Raw genomic sequence first — 22,839 nt, 5'->3', positions numbered from 1 at the left:
TCGAAGATGGAGGTTTCAACACGCTCAGATTTTTTTCAGCGGAGGGGTGCACACAGACGCGTTTCGGCGGTCTGCCTTCGTCAGTGTGTGATGCACTGTGTTTACTCCCGACATTGTTTTAAACATTTTTAGTGTTGTTCACTCCCACATTCAATAAGGCATAGATATCAACAAGGGGACTCGCACCATGCATGGAATAGCGGCGGCCATCCTACAATGTTTGTTTTTTGTACCGCTGATTAACGACAAACAAAACAAAGTAGCATAGTAGCATAAATGTTCAAGCCCACAGATGGGCAGCCACCTTATTCTGCACATGGTATATCATTTATAATGATCTTAAGATAGACAAAAACATATAGCCGTGGATCGGCTAATGTCCCCTAATAAAGTAGATAGTCAAAATGTTTATAACCAAAATAAAAGACTTCCAATTCAACAACATTGTGATAGGAAAGACTTGTGAATGAAATGCGGGAATATAATAGGATGCATCACGTGCAGCAACAAAGATCATGTAAGAATATTTCTAAACTGTGATTCACATTTCATTTTAAAGATCAATCTATAAAAAGATATAGTGAAAATCAAAAATATATGTACACACAGTGGAAAGATAAATTGACGAGAGTCTCTTATAATGAGCCCATGTGTTGAACCAAATCCAAATAGACATTCTTTCAATCTAAGGCACAAAAATGCATTCCAAATTCATATTCAATTCATATGAAAGAATTCCAAAAAGAGATTCAATACTATGGGTCATTTGGCATAAAAACATCTCTCACATAATTATATGTATATGACGTAGATCAAACAGACACATCAAAATTTTCAAAATGTTCTAGAGCTATTATGTACAATGGTCTACAGTTATTCCATGTAAGATGATACTCAAAAGTTCTAATTACAGTTGATTGAAATGAGCTATCATCCTGGATTCATGTAAACCTAGTGTTATTAGCAGATCTTATACACTATTTTCCCAGATGAAAAGCCATCTCCTCCCCACTATTCAGGCCTTTGGGATGTTTTGTGGAAAGGTCTATAATATATCGGGACTCAAGTCTCCCTAATCTGCGTAGGCGGTCACCACCACGTATATTTGGGGGTACAACGTCTAGGCCAAAATATTGGAGCTTGTTCCGATCTCGATTGTGGGCCTCCGCAAAGTGACGAGCCACCGGGTAAGCCTGGTCTACTTTATCGATGGCTCTCATATGCTCGAGTATTCTGAGCTTGATCTCCTTGATCGTGCTCCCAATATAGCGTAAGCCACAGGGGCACTGTAGACAGTAGACGGCATATTGCGTACTGCAGGTAATGAATTTGTTAATGTTCATTTTCCTGCCAGTATCCGTGATGACATAGGAGAGGACCCGTTTACTTCCCGCGCACGCTTTACAGCAGCCGCAGGGGTAAAAGCCTCTTTGCTCCCTTAAGGTATTACTTTTCTGGGGCATTTTCTCAAGATGACTAGTCACCAACATGTCGCCTATTGATCTAGCTTTGCTAAAGGTTAGGAGTGGCTGGGTTGGTAAATCTTCTTTGAGTACATTGTCTGTTAGAAGAATATGCCAATTCTTCTTTAGCATAGCTCTAAAGGTTTCTGCTCCTGATGAATAAGGGGTTATCACTCTAAACTTGCCCTTGTTGTCACCTGGTGTGACTCTGCGATTCCCTTGTTCTGGATTATTGGTCAGAAGGAACTGTCTATCTATTCTTCTGACTCTGTTGAGGGTGTTATTCAATAATTTTTCACCGTACCCCCTAACCCTGAACCGGGATATGCATTCCGAAGCAGCCGCTTCGAAATCAGATGGTTTAGAACAATTTCTACGAAGTCTCAACAATTCCCCGTAGGGGATACTGTTGATTAGTTGTGGAGGGTGGCTGCTGCTGGCATGCAGTGTTGAGTTGCCAGCAGTATGTTTCCTGAAGAGATTTGTGTGGAGGTGTCCTTCTTCTACATATATTTTAAGGTCAAGATAGTCCGCTGCCACCGGACTTACTGTTCCCGAAAAATGGAGATTGATGTTATTTCTGTTCAGGACATTGATATATACGTGTGCTGTTTCAGAATTACCTTTCCACACAAGGAAAAGGTCATCAATGTATCGATGCCAACAGATGACCTTTCCTTCTTTCTCTCCTGATACGCAGCTCCTGGGTACCTGCTCCTCCCACCAGCCCACGAACAAGTTCGCGTAACTGGGGGCAAAGCAGGTACCCATTGCTGTCCCAGACTTCTGAATATATAATTGGTCTTCAAACAGAAAAATGTTGTGTGTCAGGCAAAATTCTACGAATTCGAGAATCATTATATTGTGTCTCGAAAATATATATATATATTCACTGAAAAAACCATAGGTTATAGACCATATATAGTTAGGAATTAGCATTTACAAAACCTTGAAAATTCACTGAAAAAACCATAGGTTATAGACCATATATCGTTAGGAATTAGCATTTACAAAACCTTATTTTACTCACACAAAACCATTGAAATTCCATATATAGTTAGTTGCACTAACTATATATCGCGCACCCGCTATCCACTGCTGATGATGTCACATATTACATCATTCATGACATGGTCAGTGACATAACTGATGACATCACTGATGACATCTATTTACAAACAAGCACAGAGTCGCAATACTCTGTTTAGTCTTTGCAGATAGCGAAAAATCGTGTAAAAAACAAAAGGAATCGAGCAAAATAAGTAGGCCACTAATGGGATCTCTTTTTGACCTCGCTAAAATAGAAACATTAAGAACAACCTGTTGAAAATAGCAATGTGTATGTACATAAGCGGCGTCCATTTGTGTTCACAGTACCCCTTGTTGATTGTTTGAATCGAGCATTGAATTGTTCGAAGTTGGTTCTCTTAAGGATCTTCTCTGCCTGCAAACGAGGAAGAATAGGAATATTCTCTCTCCCTTTGCAGATAGTGAAGGGTAGGTAACGCAAACCTTTAACACGTCGTGCCTATTTCGTTCCTCATTGATTGATTGTTTGCCCAAACATTGACTGTTTGGGAATTGGTTCTTTTTGGAGGTATTCCCTGTTTGCAAATATACGTAGGAAAATCTTTGCAAGTAGTGAAAGGGTAGGTAATGCGGACCTTTCTCCCCCGTTGTAATCTGTCATGCCTATCTACTCCCCACTGATTGATGCACCTGTTTCACCCGGACCATTTACTAGAGATACGTCATCTGGCCCGACCAGAGAGCACCCCTAGTGAAAAGGACATATGCAATAATAACGAAGTGATCACTGTATCCTGTTAACAGAAACTTTAGCATGAAACAACCTGGAAAGAAAAGAATAGGAAAACGAAAATCAGTAGCCACTGATGAACTTTTTATTAAATAACAAACAAAGAAACGATAACAATACGTAATGATAAAACCTATTATTGTCCTAGAAACAAGAAACGTTAGAAGTAAGCCTGTAATAAGAAACCTGAAAACATCGCCCCTCACTGCCCCAAAACCTGTCTGTCCCACCGCCTGCCACGGCCAAATAACGGCAAACTGGGAAAGATAGAAGTCAGCAGACATCCGCCCCATTCTAGAAACTTCCAAAGGGCAACAGGTTTTCGGCTACGCCCAGCCGGAAGCAACACATATAAGATGGGTCCTGCTGCCACGCCTCGGCCAGGAGATCATCACGTAGGGTGTAGCCGGAGGAGAGGCCGAGGCCAGCGGGACCCGGCCAGGGGGATTGACAACGCTGGAGAGTTGCAGGGGGGGGGGAATGTCCATGTCCTCGACCCTCCCCTCTCTCTCCCAGTCCGGCCGCGGTGGCCCTTGACATTTGCAGGTAGTCCCGCCACATTCTCTACCGGTCCGGCCACCAACGGCCGGGGCCGATGGGATCCGGCTGCAGCCGATAAACCAAGGAACCCGTTCATGGTGCCAGAGCAAGGGGCGTCCGGTCGACATCCACCGGAAGCCCGGCCCGAAGACGGACGGGACATTTCTTCTTTCTTCAATAATGGCTTTGACAACACTGGGGGGGATGTCTTGCACATGCCTCCGACCCCCCCCCCTCGTCCTCATCGCCTGGTCCGGCCATAACAAATCTCAAGCGAGACGCCGTGGGGTGCACTGGGAGGGAGAGACGGTGCGAACAGGCCTCTCCCGCCTCCCCAGTGGAGGCTTCCCACCTGCACCCTCAGCGCTCCAGGCGCCCGGAAAAGGGTTCTTCCACTGTGGCCATGCTGCAGCGTCTCGCCCGGCAGGGTGGAGCCCGTCCGCTCATTTGACCCCGCGATCGCCAGTAGCTACCGAACTCTCAAAATGGCGGTCGACCTGGCAAGAGCGGGCCCAGCATAAAGAAATGGCCCGGTCACTGGTTGACTCCACCACCGTAGTCCTCCACGACCTTGAAGATTCTAGAGGAGCCGCGGGAGTCTCCGACCCCCGCAGACACCCCCGATGGGGAATGACTGCCATGATCGCCCGTGGAGTGACGAAACTGTATCCGCGGGACGTCGGCGCTCCCATGCTGGCGCCAGCCTCACTTTGAATGACTAGAATCCTGCAGACCTCAGTTCCGGTGAAAGCACACTGTGACCCGGTAGGAAAACTTGTTGCACCCCCTCCCCTTTTTGACTGATAGTTCAAACCACCGATCCTTTCCTTTGCCCTTTTACCAGAACTTTGGACTGCCTCCCCCTCTTTTACATTTTCTAGAGAAAACAAAACATTAACCACTACATTAGCATAGCAGTTGACACCAGAACTGTTTTCAAATTGAAAACCAACAACATCTTCAACAGAATCCTTTCTGTTTCTGCTGTGACCCTGCTACAGCACAGGCATTGTCCCCAGCAGTAATTCTGCAATGCCGGTAAGTATAGCTGTGGTGCCTACTGGACTCACTCACCCCCGCGGCGCCCCACGCCGTTATTTGCAGGGCGGCAACTTACTAGACATCACCTTCGTGACATCCAGATTTCAGCGCTTTCTGCTGCCTTGGAACTATTCGCACAACAGACCGCTACTGACAATCCACCCCCCGGGACGCCCCACGCCGGATACCCAAATCAGTGCGGCACCCAGGCAACATCTTCTGAATTTTCATAATTTGAAAGAACTAGTAACATGTCCTCATCAGGAATTTCCTCATGAAAAGTCTGCAATGATGATTCTTGTAACTCTATGGTCTCCAAACATTCGATAAATTCGCCATCAAGAGATTGATCAAAAAAATCATTCAAGTCATCTCCTCCTTGTGAGAATATTTTATTATTGGTGCTGTCAATTTCAATAAATGTATTGGATAATTCAAAAGAAATTGCCACGGTCTCTTCGTTGTTTAAATGTTTTTACTGTTTTTGTTTTGTTGTATATATTTATAAGTTATTAAAGTTTTATAATCCTACTACTTTGTTGGAGTGCTATATATTTTTAATGTGACACATAAATGTAAAAACTTTGATGTACAAAGAGTCATCCCTGGAATCTTCCGCTTCAGGCTCGGTCCCCTCCCCAATCACAATACAGGATGGTTTTCAGATAGTAGGAACACGTGTGGTGTGACGGATCTCATCGGGTGTGGGCCTTGATCTACTATAACTCCTTTGAAGAGGGGTGATTCTTTACAGCTGGGGCCATAAACTACATCTGCAGGGCTAGCTGATAGCCTGGACAATCGGACACAGAGGAAGAGGAGTGTCAGAGGGTGCGGTAGTGAATAGGGCGAAAGGGAGGTGTCGGGCGGGCACAGAGTGTGATTCTCAGGGAAGAGCAGCGCAGATGGGGGGAGGTTTATTGCCCATGCATGAGACAGAGAGCTGGGGTGACCAGTGCCTGGGGAAGATGCTTGCGAGGGTGGGGAGCCATGCTACGAATCGACAGCGTGCAGAGAGTGGGTCTGGTCAAGGCATCTAAAATGGCTGCCGTGCACGACAAAAGTGTGGCATTTCAAAAAAGGCAAGATGGCGCAAACAATGTTTTTCAACACTTCCTCATTTCCTTCGAATCGAACGTTAACAGACGTTGGTGCATATTACCAAAGTTAAGCGATATTTATCGCTAACGATGCTTACCAACGAATTTTTTACCGCTAAGCATCGTCAGAAATTATCGAAGATAAACCTTGCTATTATCAAGGTTTATCGCAAATGCGATAAAAAACGGCCGCAATGCATGAATATCGCTAAAAAGTCAGCGATATTCATGCATTACCGAGCTAATGCTCTTAGCCATGTTATCCACCTCCCATTGGATAACATGGCTAAGAACTGCTCAGGGCAGGTGTTAGTTTTTGGAGATATTCGCGCTTAGCGCGAATATCTCCAAAAGTTGGTAATAGGAGATAGATATCTTGCATGTTGTAATGCAAGTTATTGTGGTATATGGAACTCATACCATAATCTCTCAGGAAAGCAGAAACTGATCCTTTTGGGACCGCCTGAGAAGGCCTAGGGGGTGAGGGGTACTCTACTTTGCCCCCTTTTCACGTTCCAAACTATTTTATTTTACTCTCTTCTGTAATTACACAAAATAGCAGCGATAAGATGCATCAGAGACACACAGTGAGAGAAAGGAGGCCGGAGATGAAGAAGAGATGTCAAATACACATTGGAGATAATATAGTGGGAGAAGGGAAGTAAATATGAGTAAACTTACCATGTAACATAAAAATGTTGCACTCTATACTATAAGTCTCATTTTATACTACAATCACTTCGCTACAACCTCATAAATTAAAAATAAAAATGAATAATGTCTCAAACAATTTTTGTTTCTAAATATAAATTTATTCTTCTGAATTTTCTAAATTTGAAAGAACTAGTAACATGTCCTCATCAGGAATTTCCTCTTCAATCATCTCATCTGGAATCTCCTCATTAAAAGTCTGCAATGATGATTCTTGTAACTCTATGGTCTCCAAACATTCGATAAATTCGCCATCAACAGATTGATCCAAAAAATCATTCAAGTCATCTCCTCCTTGTGACAATATTTCATTATTGGTGCTGTCAATTTCAATCAATGTAGTGGATAATTCAAAAGAAATTGCCACGGTCTCTTCATTGTGAGCCATTTTATTTTGAAATTGCTTGCTGTAAATTGCAGAAAAAAATAATCACTTTCATTTATCGTTTTTAGTAATACATAATATAAAACTAACTTTATCAAGTATTTAGTATAACAGAAGGACTGCAAATAAATAACAGAAAACATTTTTCAAATTATCTTCAAGTGTACAACATAGTTCCCCTTACAAATTAACAACTCACCTTTTTAAAAGTAGGAGAAGTGTTAGTACTGTGTAAATCAAACACCAGAAATTGACCACCGAGGAGGAGCTTGGCGGGCATCCGAGAAGGCCGCGTGAGCACAGCGCTCCCCGGACCCTCGCCACTCCCGGCATGATATCCTGAACATATCCTGACTCTTTACGAGGATTTGTGTAGAGGACGCTGAGCTGATTGCCCTGGAACTTTTGAAATTTGATTTGGACCCGGGGTGCCGGAGTTACGGTGATTCGAACTTTCGGGCTCCGCCCTCGAGGTACGCCCGGGTCTGGGTGAGGCTCTGTGGCCGTCTTGGAGTTGAACAACAGCGGCAGGGGGATTCGACTTGTGGGTCCCCCTCTTAAGTTTCGGTTTCGTTTCTGCCTCAGACTGAGACATCTGGCAGGGGAGCCTGGCCTGGGCTGGATCCGGGGCGCGAGACGGCTGTCGGGCCTTTGGCTGGTTTATTCTCCTATCTGCTGGCCCTACACTAGTGGTACCCTAGCAGCGGCTCTTTGGTCCCGAAGCCCTACTTTCCTGTGGCCATTCCATCGAGCCTGGTAAATCTCCTGGTGACGCAGTTCTAGCATGGCAGGCAGAGGGGACCGAGAGACTCGGAAGACCAAGACGCCCCTGTGTGGGGGCCCGGTCTAGTCTAACGTTATGGACCGCTACACCCATTCAAAGGGGTCCCCCGGAGCCGCCCTGCCCGGATCAAGTACTGCTGACCACATTGTGGACGCGTCAACGGAGCCGTCCTTGCAGGACATCATGGGCGCCATTTCTGGCATGAAGGAGGCGATAGGCCAACAATATGAAGCTTTGGCCCACAAAATCGACACCGTGGCCATTGATGTGAACTTGATTCGAGCCGACCTGTCGAAAACCAATGAGAAGGTGAAATCATTGGATCTCAAGTCATCCAGCCTCAGGGAAGACGTCTCGGAGATACAGACGGAGATCGGCAACCTCCGTAGGGTGAACGAATTCATGACCCGGCGCTTGGAGGACTTTGAGAACAGGGCACGTCGCTGTAATGTGCGCGTGGTTGGAGTTCCGGAGAATCCAGAACCTCACTCTGTTGATCTCCTTGTTGAGGACTTGATCTAGAACTACCTCTCTCCGTCTGGTCTGAGTAAATTTTTTGCAGTGGAACGTGCCCATCGTGTTCCGGGGGGCCAGGGTAAGCCAGGTGCCCCGCCGAGGCCTATTGTTGCGAAACTCTTCCATTATAGGGATCGGGACGCTAGCCTGCAAGCATCACGTGTGAAGGGCCCGGTGGCCTTCGAGAACACCACGGTGAACTTTTATCCGGACTTTTCTCAACAGGTCCAGAGACAGCGTATGGGCTTCCGTGGTGTCAAGAAACGTCTCCGAGACATGGGGTTACGCTATGCTATGCTTTTTCCGACCAGGCTGCGCGTTGAGTACAATGACCGAACCTTCTTCTTTGATCGGCCTGATTCTGTGAATGACTGGCTGGACTCTCTGCCTGACCGACCTCCTGCGACTGAGTCCGCCGCCCACCCGGGTGGTGCTGAGGGTGGTGTGGAGAGCTGAACAATTCATCTACGCCTGGGCCCTCGTATAGAGTAAACTCTTCAGGGATTCTATGCCTCAGTGCCTCTACTGTTTGTGTGTTCTCCTCATTATCTGTCTTGCTCGGGGTGGCGGGTGGGCCAGAGCCTTTCCTCCTCCGGGGTTCTTTTTGTAGAATGGGGGTTCCTGGGCGACAGGCACACTGCATGTTGGGGTGGCTTTTTAGCATTTTGCAGGGGTGCAGGGTGGGGGGTGTTTTCTTGATTGTTGGGGGGTGGGTGGTTGGGACGTTCGATGTTTGTGTGTTATGTTCTCAAGGCGACTCAATCTTGATTCTGATGTTTTTTATGTCATGCTCATTGCAGAGGGGTTTCGGCGTTGCTGTGTGGGATTGGGGGTAGCGGGTTGAGGTTTGTTTCGTGGAATGTTAATGGTCTGGGAGATCGCATTAAGCGGAGTGTGGTGTTAAAATGTCTACGCCGTTTATCTCCAGATATTGTTTTTCTACAGGAGACTCATTTGGTGGGCAATACCTGTCGTGCGATGAATAGGTGGGGATATCGTCTCGCCGCACATTCGGGGTTTACCACGGGTTCCAGGGGGGTGGGTATCCTTGTTCGGGCTTCCCTCCCCCTAGCTATTGATGATGTGATCCTTGATGATCGGGGGCGTTATGCTGTCCTCGTGGGTCGTTAGGAGGGTCGTACCCTCTCCTTGTTTACTGTTTATGTACCCCCCGGCCTACAGACTTCTACCTTTTCCGATTTGGGCCGTGTGTTGTTGAACCTCCCTGAAAGTACTCTCTTTATTGCAGGCGACTTTAATTCTGTGATCCCCGGTCTACACGATCGTTACCCCCTAGGGATACTCCTTCAGCCCAACAGTGGCTGGGTGGGTTTTTGGACATGTTTGGCTTGGTGGATTGCTGGAGGCTTCTGCATCCTACCCAGCTTCAATACACTTTCCATTCGGGGGCCCATGGGAGTCTGTCTAGACTGGATTATTTCCTGATGCCCGCGGCGCAGACGCCGGCGGTGCGTGAGATCAGACACCTCCCCCGGGGCATTTCCGATCATTCTCCGCTCTGGCTTTGTTTTGAGTTTGGGGTGGAAGCGGCGGGCCGAGTGGCTCCTATTAACCCCTGGTACATTACCTCCCCTGAGACCCGCAACCTTTTGACTAAGTCTTTGGATGCCTATTTTTTAGACAACGAGGGGTCCGTTTCCTCTGCGGTATCCCTGTGGGAGGCCTTTAAGACAGTGATTCGTGGGCAGGCCCTTTCCCTTATTGCTGAATCCAAGAAGGCTAGGAATCGGGAGGTGGTGGACCTTGAGAGAGAGATTGCGGAGAGGGAGGCCGACTTAGAGTCGGATGTCACCTCTGATAAACTCCACGCCCTGGGTCTGAAACAATTTGCTTATAAGTCCTTGGTCACGGATGCGGCTAAACTGATGTTCCGGGAACAGCAGGGTCGTCTGTATGATGTGGGGGACAAAGCGGGTAAATTGTTGGCGTGGTTGGATAAGAAAGAGAGAGCGAATCGTGTGGTGCCTGTGATTCAGTCGTCGAGTGGTGTCGAAGTGACAGACCCGGTTGGAATAGTTGAATGTTTTGCGGAGTATTTTCGTGTGGTTTATACCCCTGTGTCTGGACGGGATGTGGCTGACTCTCGCCTTTTGTTGCGCGATATAGCTTTGCCCAGTGTTTCCGATCTAGACCGTGTCTCGTTGGAGTCCCCTTTTACTACGGATGAGATAGCGACTGCCATTCGTTCGCTCCGTTCGGGCAAGGCCTTGGGCCCGAATGGGTTACCAATTGAGCTGTACAAGCTATGCCCTGACAGGGTAGCGCCCTATCTTCGTGCCATGTTTTTGGAGTCCCGGGAACGGGGTATTCTCCCGTATGACCAGCGTCTGGCTACGATAGTCGTAATTCCCAAAGACGGGAAACCGCGGGACCTTTGTTCGTCTTATAGGCCCATTTCCCTGTTAAATGTTGAGCCTAAGGTCCTGGCTAAGCTCCTGGCGACCCGCCTACTGACGGTCATTAGTGGCTTGGTTCATCCGGATCAATCCGGATTTATCCCACATCGCAACACGGCTCTTAACCTACGTCGTCTCCACGGTGCTGTTGCGAGGGCGGGGCTTCTGACGGAGCCGGCCATTTTGGCCTCGTTAGACACCTCGATGGCCTTTGACACTGTCGAGTGGCCCTATCTTTGGGCAGCTCTCGAAAAATTTGGTTTTGGACCTGAATTTATTGGTTGGGTGAAGTTGTTGTACGTTGAACCCTTAGCGCAAGTAGTGGTGAACGGTAGAGTTTCTGTCCCCTTCTGCCTTGGTAGAGGGACCCGTCAGGGTTGCCCCTTGTCTCCATTGCTTTTCGCGCTTGCCTTGGAACCGTTAGCTGCGTGGCTTCGATGGGAACCTTCACTCAAAGGGATCCGTTGGTCACCGGACTTTGAGGACCGCGTCTCTCTTTACGCGGACGACATTCTTCTATATCTTACATCCCCGCGTAAATCTTTAAATGTCTTATTTGATGTTCTTACTTCATTCGGTGCTAACTCGGGCCTTGTTATTAATTGGGCTAAGTCCTGTGTGTATGTTCTTTCGGGTGTTTTGCCCCCTTTGCCGGACAGATTTCCTATCCAGGTAGTCCAGTCTGGCTTCAAGTATTTGGGGATTTTTATTAGCCTGGACCCCTCACTCCGGTTTGAGCGTAATCTCCTCCCCCCGCTTCTTAGACTGCGACTGGATGTGGCCCGTTGGCGTAAGCTACCCCTATCTCCTCTGGGTAGGGCAGCTCTTTTTAAAATGATGTCCTTGCCGCGGTTCCTCTACGCACTTCAAAATTCTTATGACAACATTCCCGCTACCTATTTCAGAGAGATCGAGAGTCTGCAAAGACAACTGATTTGGGACGGGCGTCCACGTATAGCCCTTGCGAAACTTACCATCCCCTGGTACGATGGGGGCATGGCGCTCCCCGACATCAAGAGATATTACTGGGCTGCCCAGCTATCTGCCATTAACCACGCGATGTATTCGCCGGGTCGCGATCCGGCCTTTGAGATGGATAGGTTCCAGCTGCCGGGAGGGGACTTTAATAGAGCGCTTTATTCTAGATCGGCCGGGCGCCATCTTACGGGCCCGTCCAGGACCGCAGTCAACGTGTGGCGCGCCGCGAATGTGAGTTTGGGATGGGAGAATCGACTGACGCTGGCGACTCCGCTTTATGCTTCTGAACGTTTGGGGTGTCTCTGGTCTACTAAGGGCTTTGAACGCTGGGATATGATTGGGATTTGTAAGGTGGGTGATGTTTGTGTGAATGGTCGCGTGAAGTCATTCCAGGCCCTTAAGGCGGTATACGACTTGAGTGATAGAGAGTTTTTCCGGTATCTGCAGGTCCGGCATGCCCTGACCTCTGTTCTGACTCCTGATGTGGCCCTGTCCGAGTCCTCCCCCCTTGAAGATCGTATACTAGATGGACACCTGCCCGACAGCACTATCTCCCTTATTTACAAAAAATTGATTTATAATCGCGCTGATTTGTTGGTCCGACTCAGGGAGATGTGGGTCGGTGACGGATTGGAATTAGATGAAGAGGATTGGCAGTCGGCACTCTCCTCTCTGAAAGAGGTCGCCATTCCCGCCCGTCTTCGTTTGGTGCAACTTAAGATCCTCCACCGGGTGTATGTGACTGGTCCGCGTCTGGTTGTAATGGTTTTTTCCCCGGATGGCTTATGTAAGCGTGGCTGTGGGATGAGCGCTACCTTTATGCATATACTTTGGGAGTGCCCTGTGGTGGCGGCCTACTGGGTGGATGTGCTTGCGGTAATGACTGTTGTGACTGGTGTTGCCCTGCGGCCTGAGGCCCGACGATGCCTGCTGAACGTGTGGGAACCCTCCGATTACTCTGTGGCCCAGACTAGATGGGCGACCTTGGGTTACATGGTCGCGAAGCGTGACATTGCGCAACTTTGGGGCGCATCCCGACCTCCAGACGTTTCGGTGTGGGAGGATAACATGGACTGGTCCATGTTCCGAGAGAAGACGGTCTATGTGGCTAGGGGCAGACCCAGGGCGTGGACAAAAATTTGGGGTCAATGGAATGCATATCGTGGAGAAATTTGTACCCCTCCCTTGGTTGCCACCTCCGATGTTACCCTGTCTCCCTAGGCTGACGTTCCCGAAATTTTTCATTCTGTTCTAGGATTTTCCTGTCCTCCCTGCTTCCCCCCCCCCCGGCCTTGCCGAGTCTCATTGATTTACCTTTGTTTTCCTGATTAGTGTCCTTCCCCTCTGACATCTGGGCTGACTTGATTGCTGCATTCGCCTTGTTTGGTGTTCGTTATTTTAATGTTTAATATAGAAAATGGTTGTGTCCTGTCCTATGTCTGGAGCAATTTTACTCTATGATTTCGGCCTGGCCACGGAAATGATTGTTTACTTCATGTGTCGTGCTTTGCGACTTAGCGGCCAGCCCGTGTGGTTGTAGGCCCATCTCTGTACTTTTTATCTGATTGCTCAATAAAAGTTTTTAACCAAAAAAAAATAAAAAAATAAGAAATTGACCACCAAAAATTCCTCACAAATGTACCTCACACAGTAGTATCACAAAATGGCTGTGGTTTCCTCTCATTTGAGATATATACATAACCAATTAACTTTCATCACACACAAATACAAAACCAAAGTAACATTTTAATTGGTTCTAAATTTCAACACTTTCAAATGTGTTTTCCCCATGCAATTTTCCATAGGACATTTACATACGTCTACAGCCTGAATGGCTGAACGGAATTACACCAAACTTGGCAAAATGGTACATCAAACCTAAGAGGTCAGGGAGGATCTACTATGCCCCCTTATGGTCATTTGCCCCTTCGCTTTGGCCTCCTCTTGTCTCTCGATCCTACCGAGAGACAAGATGGCGGCCGCTACGGACTGTTTGGAATGTTTACAGACGCCGGAGAACCAATCAGCTTCGCAAAGCTCCGTAACGCGAAAAGTACGCGAAGCGGGGCGCTGTTACAGATATATATCTTTTTTTGAACGTTAATTTCTCAAAATCCACTGGAGCACATATATTGAGACCTAGCAAAGGCACATCGGGCTACCAGTCCCTAATATTTTGCCAAGTTTCGTGCAAATCCATTCAGCCGTTCGATTATTATTATTTTTATTTTTTTTGCCCCGCGGGGCCCTTTTAAAACCTCCACATCAAACCTAGGGGGTCAGCGAGGATCTACTATGCCCCCTTATGGTCATTTGCCCCTTCGCTTTGGCCTCCTCTTGTCTCTCGATCCTACCGAGAGACAAGATGGCGGCCGCTACGGACTGTTTGGAATGTTCACAGACGCCGGAGAACCAATCAGCTTCGCTTCACAAAGCTCCGTACCGCGAAAAGTCCGCGAACCGGAGCGCTGCCCGGTCCGCTGTTACAGATATATATCTTTCTTTGAACGTTAATTTCTCAAAATCCACTGAAGCACATATATTGAGACCTAGCAAAGGCACATCGGGCTCCCAGTCCCTACAATTTTGCCAAGTTTTGTGGAAATCCATTCAGCCGTTCGGGCTAAAAGTGAGGCCAACCGCCCTATGGAAAACTCAATGTTAAAAACACGTTTTGGGACCCCCCTTTTTTCTCGGCCCCCCCTTGACGAACCCCCCCCAAATTTCCAGAGGCTGCTCAGAAACAAAATGTTCCATTTTCCAGAAAATTTCAGCCAATTCCGTCCACAAACGCCAAAGTTATTAGACATAGAATTTTCAAAAATCCCATAGAGAAAAAATCCTAACTATATATACCTACTGGCGACCGCCAGTAGGTAATTACCTACTGGCGGTCGCCAGTAGGTATATATAGTTAGGATTTTTTCTCTATGGGTTTTTTGAAAATTCTATGTCTAATAACTTTGGCGTTTGTGGACGGAATTGGCTGAAATTTTCAGGAAAATGGCACATTTTGTTTCTGAGCAGCCCCTGAAAATTGGGGGGGGGGTTCGTCCAGGGGGGGTCGAGAAAAAAGGGGGGTCCCAAAACGTGTTTTTAACATTGAGTTTTCCATAGGGCGGTTGGCCTCACTTTTAGCCCGAACGGCTGAATGGATTTGCACGAAACTTGGCAAAATTGTAGGGACTGGTAGCCCGATGTGCCTTTTGTAGGTCTCAATATATGTGCTACAGTGGATTTTGAGAAATTAACATTTAAAAAAAGATATATATCTGTAACAGCGGACCGGGCAGCGCTCCAGGACGCGTACTTTTCGCGCAACGGAGCTTTGAGAAGCGAAGCTGATTGGTTCTCCGGCGTCTGTCAACATTCCAAACAGTCCGTAGCGGCCGCCATTTTGTCTCTCGGTAGGATCGAGAGACAAGAGGAGGCCAAAGCGAAGGGGCAAATGACCATAAGGGGGAATAGTAGATCCTCGCTGACCCCCTAGGTTTGATGTGGAGGTTTTAAAAGGGCCCCGCGGGGCAAAAAAAAAAACTAATAATAATAATCGAACGGCTGAATGGATTTGCACGAAACTTGGCAAAATTGTAGGGACTGGTAGCCCGATGTGCCTTTGCTAGGTCTCAATATATGTGCTTCAGTGGATTTTGAGAAATTAACGTTCAAAAAAAGATATATATCTGTAACAGCGCACCGCTTTGCGTACTTTTCGCGTTACGGAGCTTTGCGAAGCGAAGCTGATTGGCTCTCCGGTGTCTGTAAACATTCCAAACAGTACGTAGCGGCAGCCATCTTGTCTCTCGGTAGGATCGAGAGACAAGAGGAGGCGAAAGCGAAGGGGCAAATTACCATAAGGGGGCATAGTAGATCCTCGCTGACCCCCTAGGTTTGATGTGGAGGTTTTAAAAGGGCCCCGCGGGGCAAAAAAAAAAAATAATAATAATAATCGAACGGCTGAATGGATTTGCACGAAACTTGGTAAAATATTAGGGACTGGTAGCCCAATGTGCCTTTGCTAGGTCTCAATATATGTGCTTCAGTGCATTTTGAGAAATTAACGTTCAAAAACAAGATTTATATCTGTAACAGCGCTCCGCTTCGCGGAGATAAAATTATATCTGTATTACCTAGCTGTTGCTAACACCAGTTAGCGACGGCTAGTAGGAGATAGCGACCATCTTGGGCCCCACTTTGCATGTGAGTGATATTTATCACTAATGACATGCAAAGTGGGCATGCCAAGATGTTAGCGACTGGAAACAGTCGCTAACATCGCTATCTCCTATTATCAACTTTTGGAAATATTCGAGATAAGCGCGAATATCTCCAAAAAGTAACAGCTGCCCTGAGCAGTTCTTAGCCATGTTATCCAATGGGAGGTGGATAACATGGCTAAGAGCATTAGCTCGGTAATGCATGAATATCGCTGAGTTTTCAGCGATATTAATGCATTGCGGTCGTTTTTTATCGTATTTGCGATAAACCTTGATAATAGCAAGGTTTATCTGCGATAATTTCTGACGGTAAAAAAATCTTTGCAATGCATCGTTAGGGATAAATATCGCTTAACTTTGGTAATATGCCCCAACGTCTGTTAACGTTCGATTCGAAGGAAATCAGGAAGTGTTGAAAAACATTGTCTGCGCCATCTTGTCTTTTTTCAAATGCCACACTTTTGTCGTGCACGGCAGACATTTTAGATGCCTTGACCAGACCCACTCTGTGCACGCTGTCGATCCTTAGCATGGCTCCCCACCCTCGCAAGCATCTCACCCAGGCAGTGGTCACCCCCGCTCTCTGTCTTATGCATGGGTAATAAACCTCCCCCCATCTGCGCTGCTCTTCCCTGAGAATCACACCCTGTGCCCGCCCGACACCTCCCTTTCGCCCTATTCACTACCGCACCCTCTGACACTCCTTTTCCTCTGTGTCCGATTGTCCAGGCCGGTCCTAGGCTATCAGCTAGCCCTGCAGATGTAGTTTATGGCCACAGCTGTAAAGAATCACCCCTCTTCAAAGGAGTTATAGTAGATCAAGGCCCACATTCGATGAGATCCGTCACAGCAGAAGCGTTGCTATTATCTGAAAACCATCCTGTATTGTGATTGGGGAGGGGACCGAGCGTGAAGCGGAAGATTCCAGGGATGACTCTTTGTACATCAAAGTTTTTACAATTATGTGTCACATTAAAAATATATAGCACTCCAACAAAGTAGTAGGATTATAAAACTTTAATAACTTATAAATATATACAAGAAAACAAAAACAGTAATAACATATAAACATTTTTAGGGAAAAACAACGAAGTAGCGGTCGGCTGTGCGAATAGTCCCAACGCAGCACAACGTCCAGATTTCCGGCGTGGGGCGTCGCGGGGGGTGGGTCATCAGTAGCAAACTGTTGTGCGAATAGTTCCAAGGCAGCAGAACGCGCCAAAATCTAGATGACACGAAAGTGATGTCTAGTAAGTTGCCACCCAGCAAATAACGGCGTGGGGCGTCGCGGGGGGTGGGTCATCAGTAGCAAACTGTTGTGCGAATAGTTCCAAGGCAGCAGAACGATGGCACCAAGGTGATGTCCAGTAAGTTGCCGCACTGGTTTTGGTATCCTACAATGCTGCTCCGAATAACGCCGTGGGGCGCCCCGGGGGAGGCGGCGTGAACGGGCCTCTCCAGGTGGAGTGTCATCTGTTGTAGTGGGGCGCCCCTTTACCGTTTCAGTTGCCATTCCGTCCGTTTTTGGTCCACTGTGTCAAAAGCCGCAATTCAGCTGAGTTGCGCCCACTCTTGCGGTGCAGCGATAGGCGGCTGTCACAGGACTCTCAAAATGGCGGCAGGCTCTTTCCTTTTTGGGCCTGGTCCACTGAAATGGCCCTGGGACACCTTGGAAATCGGACGCTTGTCTGCTAGGTCTTGGACTCCATTCTCGAAAGCGTCCCCTCCGCCTTGAGAATTCATCAAAAGTTTTGGGGGCCCCGACTCCTGCAGGCTTCTGGTGGGGAGCGGCTGCCATGATTGCTCGCGGAATGACCACGACGGAGCTACAAGATGGTGGTGCTCTCATGCTGACGCCAGTTTAGTCTGAAACATCCAGAAACAAGGTGGGGCTTTCATCGTTTGGGAAAAAAAAAAGTTTTCATCCAATGAAAAGTGTTGTTTTTAGGTCATATGATCAAGCCTTCCATCATTAGGAAACCAAAAGTAAAATGAACCAATGAAAAGTTTTATAAACAAGTCACATGACCTGTTATGCGGCATAGGGTATAAAATGCGGAGAAAATACGTTGGCACGTGAGGCGGCGTCAGTAGCGGACCGATGTGCGAATAGGCCGAAGGCAATACAACGCGCCAAGATCCGGATGGCACCGAGGTGGTGTCATAGTTGAGAGTTCTGAGCAGCGGTTGTAACACTGTCTGAAGCTTATTTGCAGCTGCTGCAGCTTCACTACGCGCCAAGATCCGGATGGCACCGAGGTGGTGTCTAGTAAGGTGCACTGGTGTGGCCATCCTACAATGCTGAAAGTCGGCGTGGGGCGCCCCGTTGGCCTGTGAGTTTGCGTCAGTAGCGGACCGATGTGCGAATAGGCCGAAGGCAGCAGAACGCGCCAAGATCCGGATGGCACCGAGGTGGTGTCTAGTAAGTTGCCGCACTGGTGTGGCCATCCAACAATGCTGAAAGTCGGCGTGGGGCGCCCCGTTGGCCTGTGAGATGGCGTCAGTAGCGGACCGATGTGCGAATAGGCCGAAGGCAGCACAACGCGCCAAGATCCGGATGGCACCGAGGTGGTGTCTAGTAAGGTGCACTGGTGTGGCCATCCTACAATGCTGAAAGTCGGCGTGGGGCGCCCCGTTGGCCTGTGAGTTTGCGTCAGTAGCGGACCGATGTGCGAATAGGCCGAAGGCAGCACAATGCGCCAAGATCCGGATGGCACCGAGGTGGTGTCTAGTAAGTTGTCGCACTTCTGTGGCCATCCTACAATGTTGAAAGTCGGCGTGGGGCGCCCCGTTGGCCTGTGAGATGGCGTCAGTAGCGGACCGATGTGCGAATGGGGCCAAAGGCAGCGCAACAATATTTTCTGACTGACACCACAAGGCGCTGAGATGCCAAGATCCGGATGGCACCGAGGTGATGTCTAAGTTGCGGACTGATGTGCGAATGGGGCCAAAGGCAGCGTAACAATATTTTTTGTATGGAAGATACCACTAGGCGTTGAGATGCCAAGATTCGGATGGCACCGAGGTGATGTCTAGCAAGTTGCTGTACTGGTGTGGTCATCCTACAATGCTGAAACTTGGCGTGGGTCGCTCCATTAGCCTGTGAGATGGCGTCAGTAGCGGACCGATGTGCGAATAGGCCGAAGGCAGCACAACGCGCCAAGATCCGGATGTCACCGTGGTGGTTTCATAGTTGAGAGGCACTTCATCTGCAGTGGGGCGCCGAGATCCGGATGGCACCGAGGTGATGTCTAGCAAGTTGCTGTACTGGTGTGGTCATCCTACAATGCTGAAACTCGGCGTGGGTCGCCCCATTAGCCTGTGAGATGGCGTCAGTAGCGGACCGATGTGCGAATAGGCCGAAGGCAGCACAACGCGCCAAGATCCGGATGTCACCGTGGTGGTTTCATAGTTGAGAGGCACTTCATCTGCAGTGGGGCGCCGAGATCCGGATGGCACCGAGGTGATGTCTAGTAAGTTGCCGCACTGGTGTGGCCATCCAACAATGCTGAAAGTCGGCGTGGGGCGCCCTGTTGGCCTGTGAGATGGTGTCAGTAGCGGACTGATGTGCGAATGGGGCCAAAGGCAGCGCAACAATATTTTCTACAATATTTTCGGAGTAGAAGACACCACAAGGCGCTGAGATGCCAAGATCCAGATGGCACCGAGGTGATGTCTAAGTTGCGGACCGATGTGCGAATGGGGCCAAAGGCAGCGCAACAATATTTTCTGAAGAGAATACACCACAAGGCGCTGAGATGCCAAGATCCGGATGGCACCGAGGTGATGTCTAAGTTGCGGACCGATGTGCGAATGGGGCCAAAGGCAGCGTAACAATATTTTCTGTATGGAAGATACCAGTAGGCGTTGAGATGCCAAGATTCGGATGGCACCGAGGTGATGTCTAGCAAGTTGCTGTACTGGTGTGGTCATCCTACAATGCTGAAACTCGGCGTGGGTCGCCCCATTAGCCTGTGAGATGGCTGTTCTTTGGATTTGGGCCTGGTCCACTAAAATGGCCCTGGGACACCTTAGAACTCGGACGCTCGATTTTTTTTTCCTTTCCTGTACATGCAAAAAAAGGTAAATGCCCGGTACGTTACACGCTTCATTTGCCACGATGAACTCTCCAGAGGAACCGAAAAAAAATATAGTTGTGGTAACTATACCATGCATCGTCATATGGAGAGGTGGCACCAATTAATTATGGTGCTGCATAAAAGAGAGATTTGGAGGAGAACCCCTGACCTGCTAGTACATTCATCAAAGAAGTGGCACTGAGAGCTTCAGAGGCAAGGGAAACGGTCCCAAATATTTAGAAGAACTTTGGAAAGATTAAAATGACATGTTTAGATTGTGGCAAATTAATTTCATGTGGACAGATGAGTGTTACTCTAATAAATACAGCATATGAACATCATCATAGTCGATGGTTGGTAGAGACATTTTGACTATATCCTGGACCTGCCCGTCCTCGCCCAAAATGGCGCCGGAATAAATGGGACTCGTAACTCCTTGTTGTGTACTGGTTGCAGAACCTTGAAATCACGAGATACGTATGCAGTTTTGAAGCACATGGCGGGCGGGGACGAGAATTGATTGAATATTTCGACATCCCTATTGATATTAAGTTCTGATGTGTTATTGATTACTGTACTGTTGAAAGTTCGAATTAACGTCACCCATGGTACTTGCCCGCAAATGTATATCTAGATAATTTTATTGTAACTGGCCATGTCGTATTTTAATTATAAAATGTACGTCCACCGATTCCGTAACTGTTAGACACCTTAGTTCTTGCAACCTAATGGCCCGCCCGTTACGTTCCTCTACAGTGTAAATGTCTATTCATCATATACGATTACAGTTTGCTCTGTGGCAGGCCCACGTGGTTATAGGCTCGTATTTGTATAATGAAATTTTCACAATAAAGGTTTTTAAAAGAAAACATGGTAGTAGTATATACATTGGTAAAGTTTTTAATAATAGTCACTGTTTTAGAATCATTAAAAGGCAAGTGAAATAAAGCAGACCAATTACATGAAGGGTAAAAGGTATAATACGAAGGAAAGCAGTAAAGATAAATGGTCAAGGGCTGTTGTGTTTTCTATTCCTGCAACATAAAGTGATCGATAAGAATCTCATATTCAGGCGTATCGGCGACTAAGACAGCAGGTCGACCCTCTTTTGCTCAACGGCTCCGTCATGGGACGAAGAAACGCTCTTTTTCTCGAAAAAAGAATATATTTTACTTGCAGGACAGTTGTAAAATTTCCGGGAAAGTACATTAGCCTGGAACATTATAACATATATTTAAGAAAAAATAATGTTCGGAAGTAATGAAAAGCGTAATTTTTAGGTCATATGACCAAGCCTTTCATCATTACAATAAGAAAAGTAAAATGAACCAATGAAAAGTTTTATTAACAAGTCACATGACTTGTTATGCGTACGTTACGCGCTGCGCGCCCCGGATGACTTCCGGATGCGCTAACGCGGCGCGTCATATGACGCATTACGCGACAACGCAGGTACAGAATATAGTCAAAATGTCTCCACCAACCAGCGGTCGGAACACAACCCCTTTCAGCAGGCTAAATAGTTCTGTTAAATGACAACAGAAGGGACAGGCAACAAGAACCATCAGTCAAAGAGGGGAGGGCTAGTTCTTCTCTACCGGGTTACATTGGGGCGCTACCGGAACTGATCGAATTGGTAGTCTACAGTGTTTCTGGTTGTTTCAGACTGAAGCTGGGGTTAGCATGAGAGCAGCACCATTTCGTAGCTCCGTCGTGGTCATTCCGCAACCAATCATGGCAGCCGTTCTTTATCGTTATTTTGGGCGGGGTGGGTGGCGGAGCCAAGCTGTTTTGCAGCCATCATTGTGTGGAGTTCAGTTCATCTCACTAGTTTTGTATTTGTCATGAGGGGTTGTTCCTAATGTTTCTATTTTAGCGAGTTCAAAAAGAGATCCCATTAGTGGCCTACTGATTTTGCTCGATTCCTTTTCTTTTTTTTTACACGATTTTTCGTTATCTGCAAAGACTAAACAGAGTATTGCGACTCTGTGTTTGTTTGTAAATAGAGAATGAACCAAAGAGAACTAATTCTAAAACAGTAAATACTTGGATAACAATCAATCAAATGGAGAGAGAAGCAGGCACGACGGATTACAACGGGGGCAAAGGCCTGCGTTAACTACCTTTCACTATCTGCAAAGAGAGAGTACTCCTAATAGAAATGAGGGGGGGGGCACCATTCAAAGCAGATCAGTGTGCATAAACACGAAAATGTTTTCACTTACCACGTACTTGACATTCGACAGCTTATGATATTTGCTATTAAAAAACCATTGAAATTCACTGAAAAAACCATAGGTTATAGACCATATATAGTTAGGAATTAGCATTTACAAAACCTTGAAAATTCACTGAAAAAACCATAGGTTATAGACCATATATAGTTAGGAATTAGCATTTAAAAAACCTTATTTTACTCACACAAAACCATTGAAATTCCATATATAGTTAGTTGCACTAACTATATATCGCGCACCCGCAATCCACTGCTGATCATGTCACATATTACATCATTCATGACATGGTCAGTGACATCACTGATGACATCACTGATGACATCTCAAATGACATCACTGATGACATCACTGATGACATCTCATTTGACATCATTCTTGTGCTAATACGATAAACCTCTTCAGACTCTAATATAACCTTAGATACACTCAGTGTATACAGACACTCACACACTGCCACTCATCCATGGAGTTACTCACACACCCAGTCAGTCATGCAAAGAAACAGGCCCACATGCATCAAGCATTTTTGCAGTCGCAGACGGTGCGATTCCT

Source organism: Lissotriton helveticus, chromosome 8 (assembly GCF_964261635.1).
Source record: "Lissotriton helveticus chromosome 8, aLisHel1.1, whole genome shotgun sequence".
Lineage (NCBI taxonomy): Eukaryota > Metazoa > Chordata > Amphibia > Caudata > Salamandridae > Lissotriton > Lissotriton helveticus.
This window is presented reverse-complemented; position numbering follows the sequence as displayed.